This window comes from Grampus griseus, assembly GCF_964374135.1.
Source record: "Grampus griseus genome assembly, chromosome: X".
Classification (NCBI taxonomy): Eukaryota; Metazoa; Chordata; class Mammalia; order Artiodactyla; family Delphinidae; genus Grampus; species Grampus griseus.
In genome coordinates this window covers 9,755,978-9,776,055 of record NC_138999.1, presented here as the reverse complement: position 1 = coordinate 9,776,055, position 20,078 = coordinate 9,755,978, and the positions used below count along the sequence as shown (strand labels likewise).

Sequence of the window (20,078 nt, the reverse complement as noted above, 5' to 3'; positions counted from 1 at the left end):
CCATGTGGCTTTCTAAGGCTGCAGTAACAATGCCTACGACCTTGGGCCGATAAACATTTCAGATGGGCGCTCACTGGGAAATATTGTTCACCATAGGGAACACTGTGTGGCCAAAAGCAGAACAATGTAATATAATGGTTTATTTAATTTCCCCCAAGTAACCCAAACCTTTCAAATAACTCAAACCCTTGGGGGAAGACCATATTATGGGTTATAATGGTTTTTCTTCCTTCCTTCCTTTGTTCCTTTTTTATCCTGAGTAGGAGAAAGGTCACTTGCCATTTTCTTGAGGCGGAGCTGACTTTTTTGACTGTAGGAGGTAATTAATTACCTGCTTTTGTGATTTCCTGCCCAAATGACTAAAGCGAAGGGGATCTGTGGCAGTGCTGTTCTCTTGGAGAAGCCACGACAAATTGCATTTCTAGCATTAAGTGTTCTACAGCCCCTTACTATAAGCCCATTGCCTGGGGAGGACGATGTGACTTGCCCCAGCGGCGGGAGCGGTGGCCCCTGACGGAAGGAGTCGGTCGGGGCAGCGACGAAGAGAAATCAATGGAGAGGAGAAAGAGGACTAGAATTCAAGAACTGGAGGAAGAATCGAATCAGAACTGATGGCGATGGTGGGGAGGGCCTGTCTGATCCCATCAATTCTTAGTTGCCAAGGGCTGGCGGAAAGCCCCAATAATCGGAGTGGCAGACAGTTCCCGTTAGAAGGACTAATAGAGCAACAGTGTAATCAAATGAGAATTCCCAGTGGCTGGGATGAATGATCTTGCTTCGCTGGTGGCCACGGAGCCCCGTGTAGCAGTTCTGGGGAGCAATCTGGCACCCCTAGGCAAACTTCAGCGTCACGAGCACTATGACCCGGCCACTCCACTCTGGTTTATATCACAAAGAAATTCTGCCACTAGCCTTTAAGGGAATGCGGGTGAGGATGTTCCCTGCCGTGGAATGCATGGAAGTGAAGCACTGGAGGCAAGGCGGGTGCCAGCACTAGGAGGGTGGGCACGTGAATGTACTGATGGAGTGTCGTGGAAGGATGCGGCAGGAGGAATCAGAGTGTGGCAGCCGTGGTGTGGGCCTGTTTGTCCTGCCTGGCCTGCTCTACTCAAGTCTGCCCCCAGAGCCCTCAGCAGCAGGCAATGGGCCCAGAACTCATCGTCAGGGCACAGCTGATTGGACCCGAGTGTTGGAATGAGGCCATCAAATGTCCTCTCTCCAGAATCAGAACTAAGAGACACAGACAAAGAGAGCTGGGAGCCGAGTCACATTCATGACTGAACAAGAAAGAGTAAAGGTTACAGATGCCAGGGGTCCCCTGAGCAGGCCTGGTTCCCACCATTCCTGAGGGCTGGTTGCTCACCACTTTACATCAGTAAAACAGCTAATGTAAAATATCTCAGTATGATACGTATCATCAGTTCTGGGAATGGGCTTTTACCTCTCTTTTCTCTCATCTACAAGTACTTAATTATTACTTGCCAGACAAGGAGAATTAATGCCATAATGCTTTGGGTCCCTTAGGATTCCAATCCTAGAGGGGAAAAAAGATAGAAGCTACATGTGTTCATATGTTACAGGGTGCTACGATGATGGGGCAGATTCAGCTGAGGCCTCATGCCAATCGCCCCCACATGCCAAAACAGGGTGCTGCACACTTTCAAAGGAGGTATTAAAAACCACAGTTTGGGACTCCTATTCATCTTGGGGTCTTAATCATGACGTAATTTTTAAAAATGGTAACAGGGAGAGGCCTGAGGAAGCAGCACATGCCCAAAGAGCAGAGGCTATATTTGCAAAATTATTACCCTTCCACTGAGACAGGCCTTAAGTGTGCAATTCCTGTGGATGATATCTGGAAGACATGGTAGAAGTGGTGCCCTGGGGTCATTTAATGAAGGCATTGCTCAACTGAGCTTCTTCCAGGGGCAGGAGGGCCTTAGTAGAGAGATGTAGAAGCTAAGGAGTGCTGGACATAGCCAGCCGTTGGGTACCATCTGACTCAAGGGAACTGCAGTTGGAACAACTCAACAGAGAAGTCTTCCAGAAATCTACAAATGTGTCCACAAGTCAACCTACACGATCTTCCATGGACAGAGGAAACCAATGTCGGATTACCTTGGTGACAACTGAGTGAGAACGTTCCTGCTTTTTACCTCACTGTCCTGGCCTCATTTCAACGTGGAAGGAGCCAAAGCTAGGGAAAAATGTTGGGGAATGCCCCTTAACCCAGTGCAGGCTTCCCAGGCCGGATATAGGGGCAAGGGAGAAATTCTGTGGAGTTGGCGGTTTTGACTATTACATGACAATTGAACATTTTAATTACAGATTACAGGTTGTTGTGATTACAAGTGTCCAAGTGACTGGAGAAATTTTCTGAACCTGCTCAATACATTTGCAGACCTGCCTGAGATTTTAATGAAGACCTGGCCCTGGAGAGCTCTTCTGAACGGGCAATGGGGGAAAAGAACAGTTGCTTTACGATTCCATCCTCTGAGACCTACTTGCTACACTTATCCCCAATTTCTCTTTACTTAAACTGACATGAATAGATCACATTATTTGAGTCCAAACGATCCTTGACTAAGACAGTCCGAGCTTAGAACCTGAAGAAGAAACAGTAAAAAGGTAAATGCAAGAATGAGGGGTATGAGGTGGTAGGGTGGATGTGCCCACAAGGCTGTGGAAAAAATGCTCATTTTCCCTACAGCAATGCTCAATGGCACCGTATTTATTTATTCATTTCTGGAAAAAGAAGAAAATACTCACAGCTCCAGTGCAGTCTGTTAGGAGCAGACAAGCCCCGGGAGGTGGACTCATTATTCATCTTAGATGCTAACAAAATAAGCATAGACTGCATTAGCTTCCTACTGTTGCTGTAATAAATTACCACAACTTAGTGGCTTAAAACAGCACAGATTTGTTATCTTACAAGTCTGGTGGTCAAAAGTCTGAAACGGGCCTCTCTAGGCTAAAATCAAGGTGTCAATAGGGCTGCATTCATTCTGGAACCCTTTCCAGATTCTGAAGACTTCCTGTATTCCTTGGTTCATGGCTCCTTCCTCCATCTTCAAAACCCAGGCAAAGTAGCATCTTCAAATTTCTCCCTGACTCTCCTGCCTTCCTCTTTCACCTATATGGGCCCTTGTGATTACACTGAGTCCACCTGGACAATCCAGGAAAATTGCTCCATCCTTAACTGAATCACACCTGCAAAGTTACAGGCTCTGGGGATTAGGATGTGGACGTCTTTAGGGGATCATTACTCTGTCCTATCACAGAAGCTAGCTTCTTTAGTTATCTAGTGCTGCATAACAAATTACCATAAACTTAGCAGCTTAAAACAACACACATTTCTTATCCCACACTTTCTATGAAGCAAGCAGATGAGTATGATTTAACTTGGTCATCTTTTTCAAGTTCTCTGATGAGACCACAATCAAGTGTTGCCCAGGGCTGAGGTCTCATCTGAAAGCTCAGCTGGGAAGGATCCATTTCCTGTGGTTTTTGGCAGGATTAAATTCCTTTTGGGATTGCTGGACCAAGAGCCTCAGTTCCTTGCTGGCAGGTGGCTAGAGGTCATCCTCAGTTCCTTGCCACATGTGCCTCCTCAACATGGCAACTTGCTTCAAAAAACGATCAAAGGAGAGGGACTCCTTTGGCAAGATGGAAGGTATAATCTTAGGTAACACAATCATAATCATGGAAGTGATATTCCATCACCTTTGCCATATTCTGTTGGTTAGAAGCAAGTCACAGGTCCCACCCATATTAAAAGAGAAGGAAATACACAAAGTTATGAACAGCAGGAGGCAGGGACCATCCATGGGGCCATCTTAGATTCTGTCTGCCACACCAACAAAGAAAGATTCACAGCCAATTAACCTACAAGTATCTCAAAAGTAGTGTCCACCCATGACTTCACCTTACACAGAACTTTTTTCTGTCAAGAATGTCAGGAAGAAGTATTGAACAGTACACCTTGTTAATTTGAAAATGGGAACCATTTTTCAAAATACGTCTATTATATTTACAGCATTTAAATTCTTTGTGTCTATAGTAATTCCCTGTAACTTGCCTGAAACATAACCTATATTGATTTTAATTTTACCACTTAAGGAGTAAATGAAGTTATCTGAAGTGAAATAATACATTCCAATATGTTATTTAACATTAGGACAGGGGATATGCTTTTCTTCCGTTTTCTCTCACCTATAATTATTTAATTATAACCTGCCAGACGAGAACAATTAACTCCATAATGTTTTGGATTCCTTAGAATTCCTAACCCTAAGCTCCTAGGAGGAAAAAAAGAAGACCTAAGCCATTTACAAACAGCCTCAGCAGGAAGATTAGACTTCAGAACGGAACATGGCACATTCAAGTCATCAGATAACTTCTTTTTATGAAGGCTGAAAACAGCTAGGGACTTGAAAAAAAATCCAGCTGGAAGCACATTTAGAGAAGTATTATTTCATAATAAATGCCAAGTGAATTTTCTACTTCTAAAGAGTAATTTCAAATTAGAGTGCCAATATTTTTTAAATGGTTGAATTTGAGAAAAACATCATTTTAATCCCTGTATCACAGTGCTGACCTGCAGAGGAAGATACAGTCTAACCTACACTAAACCACTCCTATCAAATTTGCCTTTAATTCCCCTCTCTTCATTCATTTAACAAAAGTCTTTTATTTTTTGATGGTAAGTCCCCTGAAACATGTTTGGGACACCCAGCATCAGGGCTCGCGGGGCATTCTTCGCCACCACATCCCATTTTAAAATTTCATTGGATGGGATTCTGTTGTAGCAAATGAATAACCTCAGATTCTAACGAGGCTTTCAGTATTAAAATCCCTTTCAACAGTGAAGCTAAAGTTGGTGTTTGCTTTCTTTTAGAGCAGGATAGCTTGGCACCTTTCTTAAACTGATTTTCCCACTTCATATTTACATGATCTTTTTTTAAAAAAATAAATTTATTTATTTTTAGCTGCATTGGGTCTTCGTTGCTGCGTGTGGGCTTTCTCTAGTTGCAGCTAGTGGGGGCTACTCCTCGTTGCGGTGCGCGGGCTTCTCATTGCGGTGGCTTCTCTTGTTGAGGAGCACGGGCTTCAGTAGTTGTGGCACACAGGCTCAGTATTTGTGGCACGCGGGCTCTAGAGCGCAGGCTCAGTACTTGTGGCACACAGGCCTAGCTGCTCCGCAGCACGTGGGATCTTCCCGGATGAGGGCTCGAATCCATGTCTCCTGCATTGGCAGGCAGATTCTTAACCACTGCGCCATCAGGGGAGCCCTTTACATGATCTTAATATTGCAATACATAATCACATTGGCATGCGCTATTGTATACTTCCCTTCTAGACCGACTAAACAGATTCCCCTGACTAACTCAGAGATCAATATGAATTTACGTTGTGAAGAGCAATGAGATCTCCTTAGAGACTGGGAAAACAGAACAAAATGAAGCATAAACAAAAAAACACTAAAATAAAAAGAATATATTTTATGTCAAAATTCAAGAGTCTTGCTTTAAAAAAAGTCCAAACAAGTTAACGAAACGATTTTAAGCTTCACAAGTAGAAGGAATCAATTCATGAAGGCTGAAAGGTTAGGCTTTTAAAAGGCAAAATAAAGAGGTAATTTAGGGCGATATATGAAAGAATTTTGTGAACTGTAAAATGACATCCTAACATAACTCGAAAGACTGATGTGTGGTATTTTTATTTGCAAAGAAAGGTGGTAAGGCACAGTGAAAGGGTGTTTGAACTCCCACTTCTAAGGCAAATGCGTGCACACATAAGGGTCTTTCTTCTACCTGAACTTCAGAGTTCTTCAAAGAGATTAGAAGAATATTCTTTTCTGAAAGCTAGTGCATTTCAGCCCTTAAACTCTCTGCTGGTGGACAGCCACTGTTTATGTAAATACGAACAGATTAACAGCATTTATCCAATGACCCTTTGCTCAGAAGAACCTTTCTTCAATCGTAAGGTATTATGAAGCCATTGGGACGCCTTCTATTTTCTCTTCCTACCTGAACCTGGAGATGTGAAAAGAACACAGAGATTTCTGGTGCCTAGCCATAATATAAAGTCAGCCTAGCCAATTGCTGGCAAAGCTGGAGGAAAGAATGTTGCCCCTCCTTTTTAGAAAAGTCACCACAGGACTACTTGAAATGGAGGTTTAATACAGTTGACCTTTCCACTGTTCTAAACAGAGACTGCAATTATCCACTGTATCGATTCCTAACAGGTACTGAAGCCATTAGCCGGAGAGAATGGAAACAGCTAACAAACAATCAAGCATGCAAACAAGGCCAACACATTAAGGCTAAGTGTGATCTGCCATGGACTTTATGAAACATTAGCACTCTCCCCATTGTTGCTGAACCTTGCTTTGCTTCCATAACTGCAAAGAAGAGGAACAGGGTTATTTGTCATTTTTCACTTAGGTTCAAGGGATGCTGAGAAAGAAAATGGGCATAACGAAGCCACCATAGTCATCAGGGCAAAAGACAGAGGAGGAGAATCAAAGAATTCACTTGTCCAGGAGCACTGGCTTGCCTTCTACCTATTGGACAGACAAGGTCTCTCCCACTACCATTTTCCCCTTGATTGAGGGGTGATATTGCTGATGCAATTATATGCTGCCTGTAAGAGATGAACTTCAGCTTGAAGGACACACATAGGCTCAAAGTAAAGGAAGGGAAAATGATATTCCATGCAAATAGAAACCAAAAGAGAGCAGGGTAGGTATACTCATACCAGACAAAACAGACTTTAAGGCCAAAATGGTAACAAGAAACAAAGAAGGTTACTATGATGATAAAAGGGTCAATTCATTAAGAAGATATAATAATCATAAATATATATGCACCTAATATCAGAGCACCTAAATATGTTAAGCAAATACTAACAGATCTGAAGTGAGACAAGTTTGGTAGCCAAAGAGAAAATGATGAGAATTTAAGGAAAGGAGAATTTATGACTTACTAAGTAATACGTTAAAGAGTTCACCCTGAACAACTGTATGATCATGTGGTTCATCTTTTCCCATCTGTGATACACAGGCTCCAAAGATGGTCCTCAATGAATTATACCTGTGGTACTCACATCTTTGTGTAGTCTTCTCCTGCTGAATCTGGACTAGTTCTGTGACTTACTTTTGACAGAATATTGTAGAAGTGACACTGCATGACTTCCAGGCATTGGTTGGAAGAAATCTAGAAGCCTTGCAGTGCCCACATGGGTATCTTGGAACATTCACTCTGCAAGAAGCCAGCTGCCATTTAAGTCCAACAACCCTGTGACCACCATGTTGTGAGGAAGCTGGCCCTGTGGAGAAGCAGCATGGGGAGAGGGAGACTCGCCTGGCCAGCTGCAGTGGGGTCAGCTGTCTAAGTCCTGGTGACAACACACGCGTGAAAAAGCCACCTTGGATATCCAGTCCAAATAAGCCTTTATGCGGCTCCAGCTCCAGCTGTCATTGAACTGCAGCCACATGAGCGAAAGCAGTGAGAACCATGTGAATGAGTCCAGTCAACCCACAGCATCGTGAGATAAGAAACTATTTTGTTAAGCCATGACATTTGTTGGGTGGCAGTAGAAAACTGGAACATCCTCTGTCCGTAAAGAGTCTGAAAATTATGTTTTTTAAAAACAGGCAATCAAAGGAGTCAAATGGTTTTGAAATTGAACATGTCTCCCTTAACGAGGAAGGGAAAGTAACCAACCTTATGATTCCCCAGGATACTGGAATGGATACCCACACTTAAAAAAATACCTGTCATACAGACATGTGGAAGTGTGGGAAAGGACGCTCTAACTGCCAGAGGTGGGGCTAGCACAGTTGTAACATTAATTATGGGCTTTTGGAGATTGGGGTGGCGGGGAAAAGAACTACAAACTTAAGGGAGAGGAAAAGACCTAAAGACCTGCTCAGAGTCTTGGACCAAAAATGCTTCACTACAAAGAAGAATTTTAAGAGCACAATTGGCGGTGCCTTGTGGGGTATGTATTTGAACTTTGTAGAGGAAGGATTAAAGCACATTGTAATTTTAGGTGTAGAACTAAATAGCTTACATACAATCAATGACTTGAATATAAACCTAGGGAGAGACCAAAATTCTTTGAAAAGTCTAATGCACATTTTACTGAATGCATTTAAGGCTTAGGCTGTGGTTTTCTTTGTGAAGAATATTAAGCTATTCGGTTAAAATCCATATAAATGATGCAGTGATTATCAAAATTAACATTTTAATGAAAGTGTCTCATTTCAAGCCCTTTATTTTATTGTATTTTTTAAACCTTTGTAGTAAAATTTCAGGTTAGGCACTCTGATTTAGAAACTGCTACTAAGAGAGTTTTATTGGCATATAATATTTGGTTTTGGTTTGACCTAAATTTTTTGTCCATTTAATTCATTTTTTGCTGAATGAATATTGCCTTTGGCCTTTGAATTACTTACTCTTTAACTAATGGATGAAACTGGTACTTATATTTAAGATTCATAAAGGGCAGCAGGAACTCTTGAGATAAAAACTAAATTATTTTATACACCTGTGTGACACTAAACAGCTCTTGCCTCATACATTCCTTCAGTAAGTATTTATTGAGTATCTAGCAGGTGAAAGGCATTTGGGATACAGCAGTGATTTTCAATGGGGAATGATTTTGCCCCTAGGGGATATTTAGCAATGTCTGGAGACATTTTTGTCACAATTGGAGGGTGGCTGTTACTGGCATCTAGTGGGTAGAGGGCAGGGATGCTGCTAAATATCCTACAACGCACAGGACAGACCCCCAAAACATGGTCTGCGCAAATGTCAGTAATGCTGAGACTGAGAAACCCTGGGCTACGTAAGACGTAATACCCCCTGCCCCCAAGGATAACCACTATCCTGGCTTCTAACACCATAGGATAGCTTGATCCCCATTGGGAACTTATATTAATATAATCACATAGCGTAAACTATTTATTTTCCTTTCTTCTTTTACTCAGCGTTGTGTCTGAGATACATCCAAGTCGTCATGTGCCACTGTGTGAATGTACCACAATTTCCTTATCCATTTTACCACTGATGGACATTTGGGTGATTTTCAATTGGAGGCTGTAAAGAATTGCACTGCCATTAACATCAGTCTTGTATGTGTCTTTTGGTGAATATACGTATGCATTACTGTTTGGCATATTCCTAGGAGTGGAACTGCCGGGTCATAGGGTATGCGTGTGTTCAGGCCAACACCCTGTTTTATGTGGCTACATCATTCCCTCCAGATCTCGTGATATCTGTATCTCTTTAATTCTATTGGTTCTAATAGTCTTCCTTTACCTTATTCTTTCACTCTTTCTCAGCGTCTGACTGAGCTCCTTCTATTCTGCCGGCTATTGGAACAAGCTGCAATCCATGAATACATGCTGTCATCTACACACATACTCTTGAGGGCATGTGGAGAAAGTGCCAGTATGACTGAAAGCCATCACTTTGAATAAGCGATCAATTTATGTCTCACAAAGGAGGGTTTGGAGAAGAATGTCTTAAAGTTACTTAAGAAGTAGTTAAAGCTTTGTCAGCTGAGTGAGGGGTGCAAGAAGGCACAAGCATGCAACCTGCAACAGGCCCAGGCTAAATAGTACAAACTCTATTAAAAGTATTGGGAGTCCCAAAGTCCTGGTGAGAGGTTGGTAACAGCTCACCATGATGTCTTTGGAAAGGACAGGGTTAATCTACATCCTCTCATTCATTTCTGGCTGCTTGACTTGCTTCCAGTATGAAAGCATTCTTCCCATCCTATTTCTGCCTGTCTATATCTTCAGGGATGTGTTATTTGAAGAGTCCAATACCAAAATTTCCAAAAGCATTCTAGTTGGCTCAGAACATCTGAAGAACTCTCTAAACCAATGGCTATTTACATTTAAATTCACTAAATAAAATTAAATTAAATTAAAATCCAATTCTTCTGTTACACGAGCCACATTTTAAGTGCTCAATCGCCCCAATTACAGGCTATCATATTCCATCACTGCAGAATTATCTGTTGGACAATGCTCTTCTAGATGCTTATCTAGAGATATTTCCCCAAGGACTACCAAGATGATCCTCCTCCAAAATTTTAGCATGCTGCCTACCTTATTCTAAAGGAAGGGGGCAGTTTGGCCAGCTGGATCCGATTGTTGGAAGGCAAACAGACAGAAATGGTGTCCAGGGATAAGAAATTACGTTGTACAAACCTTGCAGCAGCCCAGTCTCTTGAAAACAATTTTTTCTAGTTTATCCCTCAAATTAAGAAATACTATATTTTTCTAAAATAATATGGTTTCTAAAGATTGTAAGTAATACTGTTTCAGTATTTCCCCAAATGTATTCACTGTGCCCAAGTGCATAGAAAACTGGCAAAAACTTTGAATAACACCAACAATCATAAAATAAGAACTAAATTAAGAGCTAATATGTCCTAAATGATTACCACACGCCAAACATTGTACTACTTATGTTACTTGTGTTCCCTAATTCAAGCTTCCCAATAACCCAGTAAAGAAGGTGTTGTCATGTCCATTTTAGAGATGAGAAAACTGAGGTTCAGAAAGATCACTTAAAAGGTCCCAGTTCACACACTCAGTAACTGGCAGAACCAGAACATAGATTCTAAATCCAATGTCCTTAATTGTTAAGTTGTTCTGTGGAAATTCTGATACGGATCTACAAGCACAGAACTTAGAAGGCACCGGAGTGGCATTTCGGCAGCCCTGGTAATGCTTCTAAGGGTGATGAGTATTATTAGTACTTATAAGAAGCTTCTATTTCTCACATGATTTGGGGCAAATCGCATCACCCCACTGGGCTTCACTTCTTTCATCTGGAAGAGGAGGGAGCTTGGACTAAAGTAGTGGTTTTCAAACTGTGCTCCATGCAATCCTTCTGAGACAGGGACACGTGTCAGTGGGAAGAGCTCTGGATACTCCTGTGCCTTTTCAACCGGAAATCCTCCACTGCTTTATGTATGGGGACTGTGGGTTAGGTTTCTGTTGAAGAAAGGGTTCTACTGCTAAAAGCAATAGGAAAACCAGTGGATAAAATGATTGCTACTGCTTCATCAAATTCCAATAAGCCTTAGTTTGCAATTCTAAATCCAATTTTGAGTTCCATGAAGGCGTCCAGCATCCTCGTCTAACTTAGAGAACAAAGGTTTATTGGATTTTGTTGCTTTTCTATTCTTCACGTTTTAAGAATGACAATAATATTGTTTGCAATTTTATATTGCAAATGTAGAGCAATTCAGTAATAATCACAACACCCTAGGAGCTAGGTAATACTATTATCCTCATTTTGCTGATAAGGAAATGAGGCTCAGAAAGGTTACAGCACTTTTAATAAAGTCACATGGCTGGAAAGTGGTAGCATTTACTTCCCTGACCCTAGACTTTGGGCTTGGCCAATGCCTGGCTTTGGCCAATAGAAGGAGGTACAGAGTGCCAGGTCAGAGCCTACACTTTTAGAGGCCTTGCGTGTTCCTGCTTGCCCACTCATGCTCTCCATTGCCATGTGCATGCCATACCCAAGCTAGCCCCCGGTCCAAAGAGGATGAGAGACTTGCGGTGTAGTCCTGAACTGATCCTGCTTCTTCCAGGCAGGCCCTCCCCAACCAGTTTTCAGATGCATGAGAAAGAAATGCTTATTTCCAGACACAAAGGACAAATATTATATGATTCCACTTTTATGAAATACCTGGAATAGGCAGTTTCATACTGGCAGAAAGTAGATTGAGGAGACCAGGGGCTAAGAGTAGGGAGGAATGGAGAGTTTTTGCCTAACGGGTCCAGAGTTTCTGTTTGGGGTGATGAAAGTTTTGGAAATGAGTAGTAGTGATGGTTACACAACGCTGTGAGAATAATGAATACCTTTGAATTGTACACTTAAAAGTGGTTAATGTGGCAAATTTTACATTATATATATTTTACCACGATAAAAAAATAGGAATGTTTGTTGTTATAAGACATTGAGATCTTGTGGTTATTTGTTATGAAGCAATAGCTGACTGATATAGCCTCTGTCTAATAGTATGACAGCTATTATGTAGAGAGAACAATAAGAGTTTGATGGGACAATGAATATGAGTAAGAGAAGAAAGAGGGGGAAAATATCAGACTCAACATCTGGTTTGCTAAATGAAATCTCTCCATGTTAAAAATAAATTGGGGGCTGGGCCATGGAAGGAACAGACTGTTGGGAAAATTACAAGAGACCATTTACCAGTGCATTATGCCATCTTGGGGTCATTGCCATGGAGGCGCTGCTGTCATGGGTTATGTAAGATGATCAGAGGAATTCGGGAAGCTGGAAACACTTTGAAAACATTAAAAAATTTGAAGCCAACACAAATTTGGAGGCTGCAAGCTTGGAAGAGACTAGAAAGAGACAGGTAGTGTCATCTGCCAAGTTGAAGCTGTTAGAAAGTGTACTTCATATCCCGAGACAATTCTTGAAAAAAAAATCACATTCTTATGCAATGCAAGTCAATTTGCCTTGAGAGCTGCTTTCCATTTCCCTCTTAGTTCCGAAGATATTTATGTTTGATTCTGCTCTCTTTCAGCGCTGACTCCACCTTCTGCTCACCAGTTCTGCGGTGCTCGCTCAATACAAGAATTTAATATATTTTTAAATGATAAAATTAAACAAAGGGCCAGAGACTGTGATGGAATACGTGGCACAATCATAAATGGGAGGTGGCAGTTGAAACCTTTTTTATCCATAGGCTGAGGGGGCATGAGATTGTTCAAAAAATGAGGTGGTAGCCAAAAGTCTCAGCAGCAAATGATGTGATTGCAAAATGGAAATAATAATAATAATCATAACGGTAATAATCATAATAGGCCTGTTCAGAGGACTGTTGTGAGGACAAATTATAGATGGGGGAACTGCTTTTAGTATCTTGGAAGAAAGGTGTTATGCAAATTCCACTTCTTTTTCTTTTAACTGCTTTTCCTTAAAGACTGCCAAAAAAAAGAAAAAAAAAAAAAAGATCCTAGTGGGTGGATGAGAGCAGGCATTGAGGGAGGAAAGGGAGAGAAAATAATTTAAAGAAGCAAGTGACAGAAGTACTACTTGGCCATCGCTTTGGCTTTAATAATCTTCATCCACCTAGTCGCACAGCTATGTAGGAGGTGGGGTGATTGCGATATTCTTTCCCCCCCTCTTGCTCCTGGCCAGGAAGTATCTAGATTTTACGTCCATTTTTCTAAGAGCATCTTCTCTATCTTGTTGAAATGGCTGTTGCCTGCACTTCCATCATTGTGCCCTGTGTTTTTAGCACTGACTGAGAATATTCCCCACAGGGAACTATAAATGCCGGGTCCCAAGGGCAGACACGGATACTGGGTGCTCGAGGACAGTTAGTGTGCAAAGGCCAGTATGTGCAACTGTTGTTTGAAACTGAGCATTTCAGAAGGCAAGGCTGAAGAGCAGCTTGTTGCAATCAACGGCGAGAGAAGTTAAATTCCTATCTCGGACTCCATGGGGATGGCTGACTTTGCCACGTGAGATGGTAACGAGAAGCTTATGTTTTTCACGACAACCAAGGCATGAACTGTTTTTCAAATTAATTCATTCAGGGACTTCCCTGGTGGCGCAGTGGTTATCCGCCTGCCAGTGCAGGGGACACGGGTTTGAGCCCTGGTCCGGGAAGATCCCACATGCCGCGGAGCAACTAAGCCGGTGCGCCACAACTACTGAGCCTGCGCTCTAGAGCCCGTGAGCCACAACTACTGTAGCCCGTGCACCTAGAGCCCGAGCTCCGCAACAAAGAGAAGCCACCGTGATGAGAAGCCCGCACACCGCAACGAAGAGTAGCCCCCGCTCGCCGCAACTAGAGTCAGCCCGCGTATAGCAACGAAGACCCAACGCAGCCAAAAATAAATAAATAAAATAAATAAAATTTAAAAATTCATTCAATAATAACCTATAATGCAAGAATCTGAAAAAGATTATATATACACACATATACATATTTATATATATGTAACTGAATCACTTTGCTGTACACCTGAAACTAACACAACATTGTAAACGAACTATACTTCAATTTAAAAAATGGTCTTAAAAAAGGTAAAAAAATAAATTCATTCAATAACCGTATTTGGGGAAAATGACTTTTTAATCAAGAAATAGAATGCCTCGAGATGGCGGCGGCAGGGGAAGCAGCGTGAGGAGTCGGACGAGCGCCGAGGCTCACTGAAACGGGCCGCCATGGCCCTCCGCAACCCGCAGATGAATAAAGTGAGACTCAAGAGGTTGTGGGACTTCCCTGATGGCGCACTGGTTAAGAATCCGCCTGCCAATACAGGGGACACAGGTTTGAGCCCTGGTCCAGGAAGATCCCACATGCCGCGGAGCAACTAAGCCCGTGCACAACTGCTGAGCCTGCGCTCTAGAGCCCGCGAGCCACAACTACTGAGCCTGCGTGCCACAACTGAAGCCCGTGCACCTAGAGCCCGTGCTCCAAAACAAGAGAAGCCACCACAATGAGAAGCCCGCGCACCGCAAGGAAGAGTAGCCCCCGCTCGCCACAACTAGAGAAAGCCCGCGTGCAGCAACAAAGACCCAATGCATCCAAAAATAAATGAATCAATAAATAAATTTTAAAAAAAGTTTAAAAAAAGAGGTTGTGATGTGAAGTCGCATGGCTCTTAAATGAGCTATCAGGGACTTAAGAGCAGGTCTCTGGACTTCTATCCTTTGCCTTTCCTACTTGGCCAAACTGATAAAGGCCTGATGTTTCACAGTGTGACTTCCCCATGGTAGTTCCTCAGTGAAGGTTCATGGAACGGCCAAATGAATGAAATAAAGGTTTACATGTTTAAAGATAAAAAAAAAAAAAAAAGAAATAGAATGCCTCTTGTTTCCTTTCTCCTTGGTCTATTTGGAAGCAATCTTCAACCATCTTACTGAGGTATTATGTTGATCACACCATTTCCCTTCTCAAAATTTCCAATAGCATCTCAGATTCAAATAAGATTCCCAATCTTCTTCTCCCAGTAGGGGATACTCCACTTATATTTCAGTTTTAAAGACCACTGGACTTCGTTAAACAAATGCTTGACAATGCCCTACTATGCTTCAAAGACTGTTCTAGGCTATATGGATACACCAGTGAACAAAGAAAAGAATCCCTGCCTGTCTGGGACTGTCACTCTATGGAAGCACCTGGGACTCAGGCATTTTAGTAGAGGATGCCCTAGCTGGCTGGGAGTGGCCTGGGCAAGCCCCTTCCACCTCTTGCCACCTGTATTCTCATCCAGAAGATGCAGAAACTGGACCGGACCTCAAATGACATGGGTTTCTCCTAGAGACTCAAAGCTGCTTACCCATCCAGTGGATGATTCCCCTATATTAATCAAGCTGTTTTGTTCAATGTCATTCACCTAACACTTCCTGCACCCTCTTCTTCCACAACAAATGATACCCCAGCCTCTTTCTTCAGGACACTCTCCAGGAATCACTCCTTTCAAGTCTTCCCAGATTACCCCATCTGTTTCCAGGCCTACTGATGTCTATGGTAACCTTTCAACATCCACGGACAGCTCTGCAGGGGCAGGAGGAAGGAAAGACTCTGCTTTTCCTTAAAGAAAAGAGGGGACAGAAAAGAAAATTGGCAAAGGGGAGAAATAGCTTGCTTGGCTACCTGGAGTCACATGGCTTGGACTGCTTTTATCAGAAGGTTTCAACATGCATGGTCAGGATCTACATGGGGACAACCAGTGATCATTTATTTCACACCTACTGTATGCTAGGAACTGTGTAAAGCACTTCACACCCAATATTTCTCATGTACTCCTTCAGGTATGTTAGGGATTCGGTGTTATTGTTCTCATTTAGAGATGAAGATACAGAGGCTCTGGAAATTAAAATACTTTGAGCCCAGGAGCCAGAAATAAAAAAAAAATCCTAATTTATCAAAGCACATCTACTCCTGCTGCAGGAGGAGGGTCTTTGCTAGAGACACAGCGGCAGGCTCCACACTGGGCAGACCAGTCACAAGTGGCAGGATGAAGTAGGATGAGGGATGAAAGATGCCTTGACCCACACGTCTTCGCAAACGCTGCCGCCTGCTGTTGTTATTAAACCATGATTGTTATTATGAGTAATTCCTATCTCCAGAGCCCTGAGGGAGAACATTCCAGAAGATACAGAGGAGAGTCTAGCCCAGTGACGGAGTCGGCTCATTTCACTGCTGTGTAAAGCACTGCTCCCTGCCTCCCCGCCCCGTGCACGTTGCATGTTCTCGGAGCTTCTGTCTGAGCTCATCATCCCTGAGGATCCGAGAATAACTCCTGCAGGAGCAGATAGGATGCTCTAAACTGCTGTCAGCCATGAGTCTGGGTAGCCTGGGAGTGTGACGCTTTACAAAGCAGCTTTCTAAAGCAGGATCTTGACACCTGTCTAGGTCGGCAGCCTCCCAGGATGGATTTCAGTCTCCCGGGTCTGACGATCGCTCTCTCTCAGGCCTTGTCAAGTCGCGTAACACTGTCTGTTGCCTGGGTGTGCGTCCTCATCAGTATGGTTCACGTGGGAGACGATAAGGGAACATCGGAAACCATCTGAATTCAAGTCATCAGAGCTATGTCAGCTCCCATTTATTATTTATCACCGACTGCACCAGGCCTCTGCTGGGCTGCTTGACCCTCATCCTCTCTAATCTTTAAAAGCACTCTGCAAGGTAGGTTTCACTATTTCCACTTTACATGTGAGAAAACAGGCTCTCTTCAAAGAGGTTAAGCATCTTGTCCAAGGCCACACAGCTCATTCGAGGTACAGCCAGGAATCCAACCCAGGCCACCTGCGCCAATGTTCTTTCCCTTTGTCCTTGGTAAAGTCATTATCAGTAATCAGAGCGCCCACATCCCAAAGTTTTGCCTTTCTCTGTTGGCTCATTTGAGCTGCCCACTAAAGATACATGCTGTGTTCGTCTTGACAGGCTGCAGAGCATGTTCCCATATTATGTCTTTTAATCTCCATAATGCCACTGACAGGTAAGTATCACTTCCTCCATTTGGTAATTGACTAAACTGTGGTGCAGAGAGGCTAAGCAATTTGACCACCGTACCCAGCAGGGCAGGATTTGACAGCTGTAAAGCAGAGCTTCTGTCGACGTCCTGGAAACACAGAATGGGGAAAGAGCAACTCCAGCTTGTGGGAAATAGGAGGACAAATGGTGGAGAGCCACAGGGAAGGCAGCTTTGGAGCTCGATCTGGATGGATGGGTAAGAGCTTGACAAGGAAAGGGGTTCCCAAGAGCACTGAAGGTGCAAACAGTTCTACAGGTGGGAATGCTTTGGGTCTGGTTAGGGAAGAGTGTATTTCTAAGCGTAACTAGCACACAAGATGGGTGGGTGGTTCTTGAGAGAGAGAGGAGGTGAAAAGGCAGGCTGGGGAGAGCTGAGCAAGACCCTGTTGATGCAAAGAATCCTAGAGAGAACCACTCTTCAGTAGGGGAGTCATTACAGAGGGACAGGATGCCGTCAAATGGGAACAGCCGGCGGAAAGTATCCTGTGCATAGGAAACCAACGGGAATTACACATGAAAATTTAAATGTATGAGCGCAGTTTGTGTTTTTAGTGCGTGTCTTACCAGCAAAGAAAGCTCTAAAATGCCTGTTGCTACTATTAGAATTTAGGAAACCCATTCATTTTTTCAGAAGGAAGCCAGACACGGAATAAAGGTTTTCAAAACCGAGCAGCCAAATCGGGATCTCATTCATCCATTTATTCATTCATTCACTTTTCTTTTCATTCAAACATTTAGGTACCTGGGACCATGCTAGGCTATAGGGAAATGAAGAACATAACAGGTTCCTTGTCCTCAAGAAGCCCACAATCTAGACTGAAAGATTAATATCATTGCAATGAAGGTGTCATGTAGAAGCATATATGGGTACATGGCGGCACGAAGGGGGAGGCGGTCAACCCTTCCCAGGGAAGAATTTGCAAACTAGGAGATGCTTCAACTGGTCTTGAGGGATGGAGGAGTTTATCAGGTGGATAAGGAAATGAAGGAACTTTCGGGCCGCGGGAATAACAAGTCCAAAGAAAACAATGTAGGAGAGAAAACCGTGCACTTGGGGGCTGCTGGAAGTCTGGTAAGGCCACAGCAGAGGACAGGCAGGGCATGAGGCTGACCAGGAGTGTGGGCCCCATCACAGAGGGTCTTGAATCTATGTAGGCAGTGTGTACTTGGTCTCAGATGGCTGTGACCCTGAGGTGGCTGCTTTAAGTTGGGGACTGATAGAAGCAGTTTTATTTTGAAAGGTTCCCCCAGCCAACAGTGCAGGCAAATGTCAGGGGTGTCGGGGAGAAGGTGACTCAGTGATAAAGTCATTGTCCTATCCCAGGTAAGGCAGGATGATGGCTTAAACTAAAGATGTGGCGATGGAGCCGAAGAGGAAGGGAGATATAAAAACGATTTGAAGGAAACCTGTGTCCAGAGGCCTCTCCTTCTGGATGATGTCTACGAATGAAAAGGTAAAAGGCACAGATGGAATTAGTGAAATGGAAACTACAAATGAGGTTGTTCTGGTGCCAGAAGTAGCTGGGACTCCCAGGTGTTCCTAGCAGTTAGCGATCACAGCCACTACCTCCCAACCCACATGTATCAGAACTGGAACTCTGCAGAGCTCTGCTGGGATTGAACTTGTACTTGAATATCAATAATCAGGCTGTGGTACCGTGGAGAACAGTACGGAGATTCCTCAAAAAACTAAAAATAGAGTTGCCATATGATCCTGCAATCCCACTCCTGGGCATATATCCAGAGACAGCTCTAATTCAAAAAGATACATGCACCCCCATGTTCATAGCAGCACTATTTACAATAGCCAGGTCATGGAAGCAACCTAAATGTCCATTGAAAGATAAATGATAAAGAAGGTGTTGTATACATACACAATGGAATACTACTCAGCCACAAAAAAGAACGAAACAGTGCCATTTGCAGCAACATGGATGGACCTAGAGATGATCATACTAAGTGAAGTAAGTCAGACAGAGAAAGACAAATACCATATGATATCAATTATACGTGGAATCTAAAAAAATGATATAAGCGAACTTATTTACAAAAGAGAAATAGACTCACAGACTTAGAAAACAAACTTATGGCTACCAAAGGGGAAAGCGGGGGCAGGGAGTGGTCAATTAAGAGTTTGGGATTAACGGATACGCACTACTATATATAAAGTAGGTAAACAACAAGGACCTACTGTATAGCACAGGGAACTATATTCAATATCTTGTAATAACCTATAATGGAAAAGAATACATATGTGTGTGTGTGCAACTGAATCACTTTGCTGTACACCTGAAACTAACACAGCATTGGAAATCAACTCTACTTCAATAAAAAAAAAAGTCAACCAAGGAAGGATTAGAAAAAAAGAAGAAGGCAATGGTGAGGGCTCTGAACTCTCGTTCCAACTGATAACTTTTACATGCATGTTAGGGGAGGGGGGAAAGTATAAAACAGAGAAATGTTATTTCTAACCCTGGCAAGGAATAGAGATGATGCCATTAAAGAAGCTGTAATTCAAAGATGGCACGTACAGAGACAGCTTGTAAACAGCTACAGGACAAAATGTACCTTCTTACCAGGAGGAAAAATCAGGTTAAGGAAGAATAGGTACATAGCTCAAACACAGCTACCTGAAGACAACACCCCAAATCTGACGAAACCTAGCAGTGCCCTAATCCTCTGAGAGCTGACAGATTTTCAGTCGACCACGATCATATTTTCATTGATGGGAAGAGGTTGTGGGACTTCTATTAAATTTTTGAAGTGTGCCTTCCATGCTTGAATTTACCCTCAACCTAGGAAAACAATTTACTCTAATCAATGGCTATAACTTCTCCATGGCAAGGCTTAGAGAAATCCCGTTTTCCTGTCTATTGGGAAATACTGCTTTGAATGTGAACTTGGACCGCACTAACCTTGCAACTGAATTCTGAGACCTTTCTACTTTGTATTCATAGGGTTTCTAGGGTGCACTTGGGCTGACTATATGAAGAAAGTGTTTCACTCACAAAAGCTCTCCAATT

At 42.9% G+C, this 20,078-nt stretch overlaps 1 protein-coding gene across 3 annotated transcripts in view; it reads right to left on the bottom strand.

Moving 5' to 3' along the window:
• FRMPD4 (FERM and PDZ domain containing 4) overlaps positions 1 to 20,078 on the bottom strand; it is a gene marked incomplete at both ends in the record, with an annotated part of 745,350 nt that overhangs the window by 47,608 nt on the left and 677,664 nt on the right. The window lies entirely within an intron of this gene.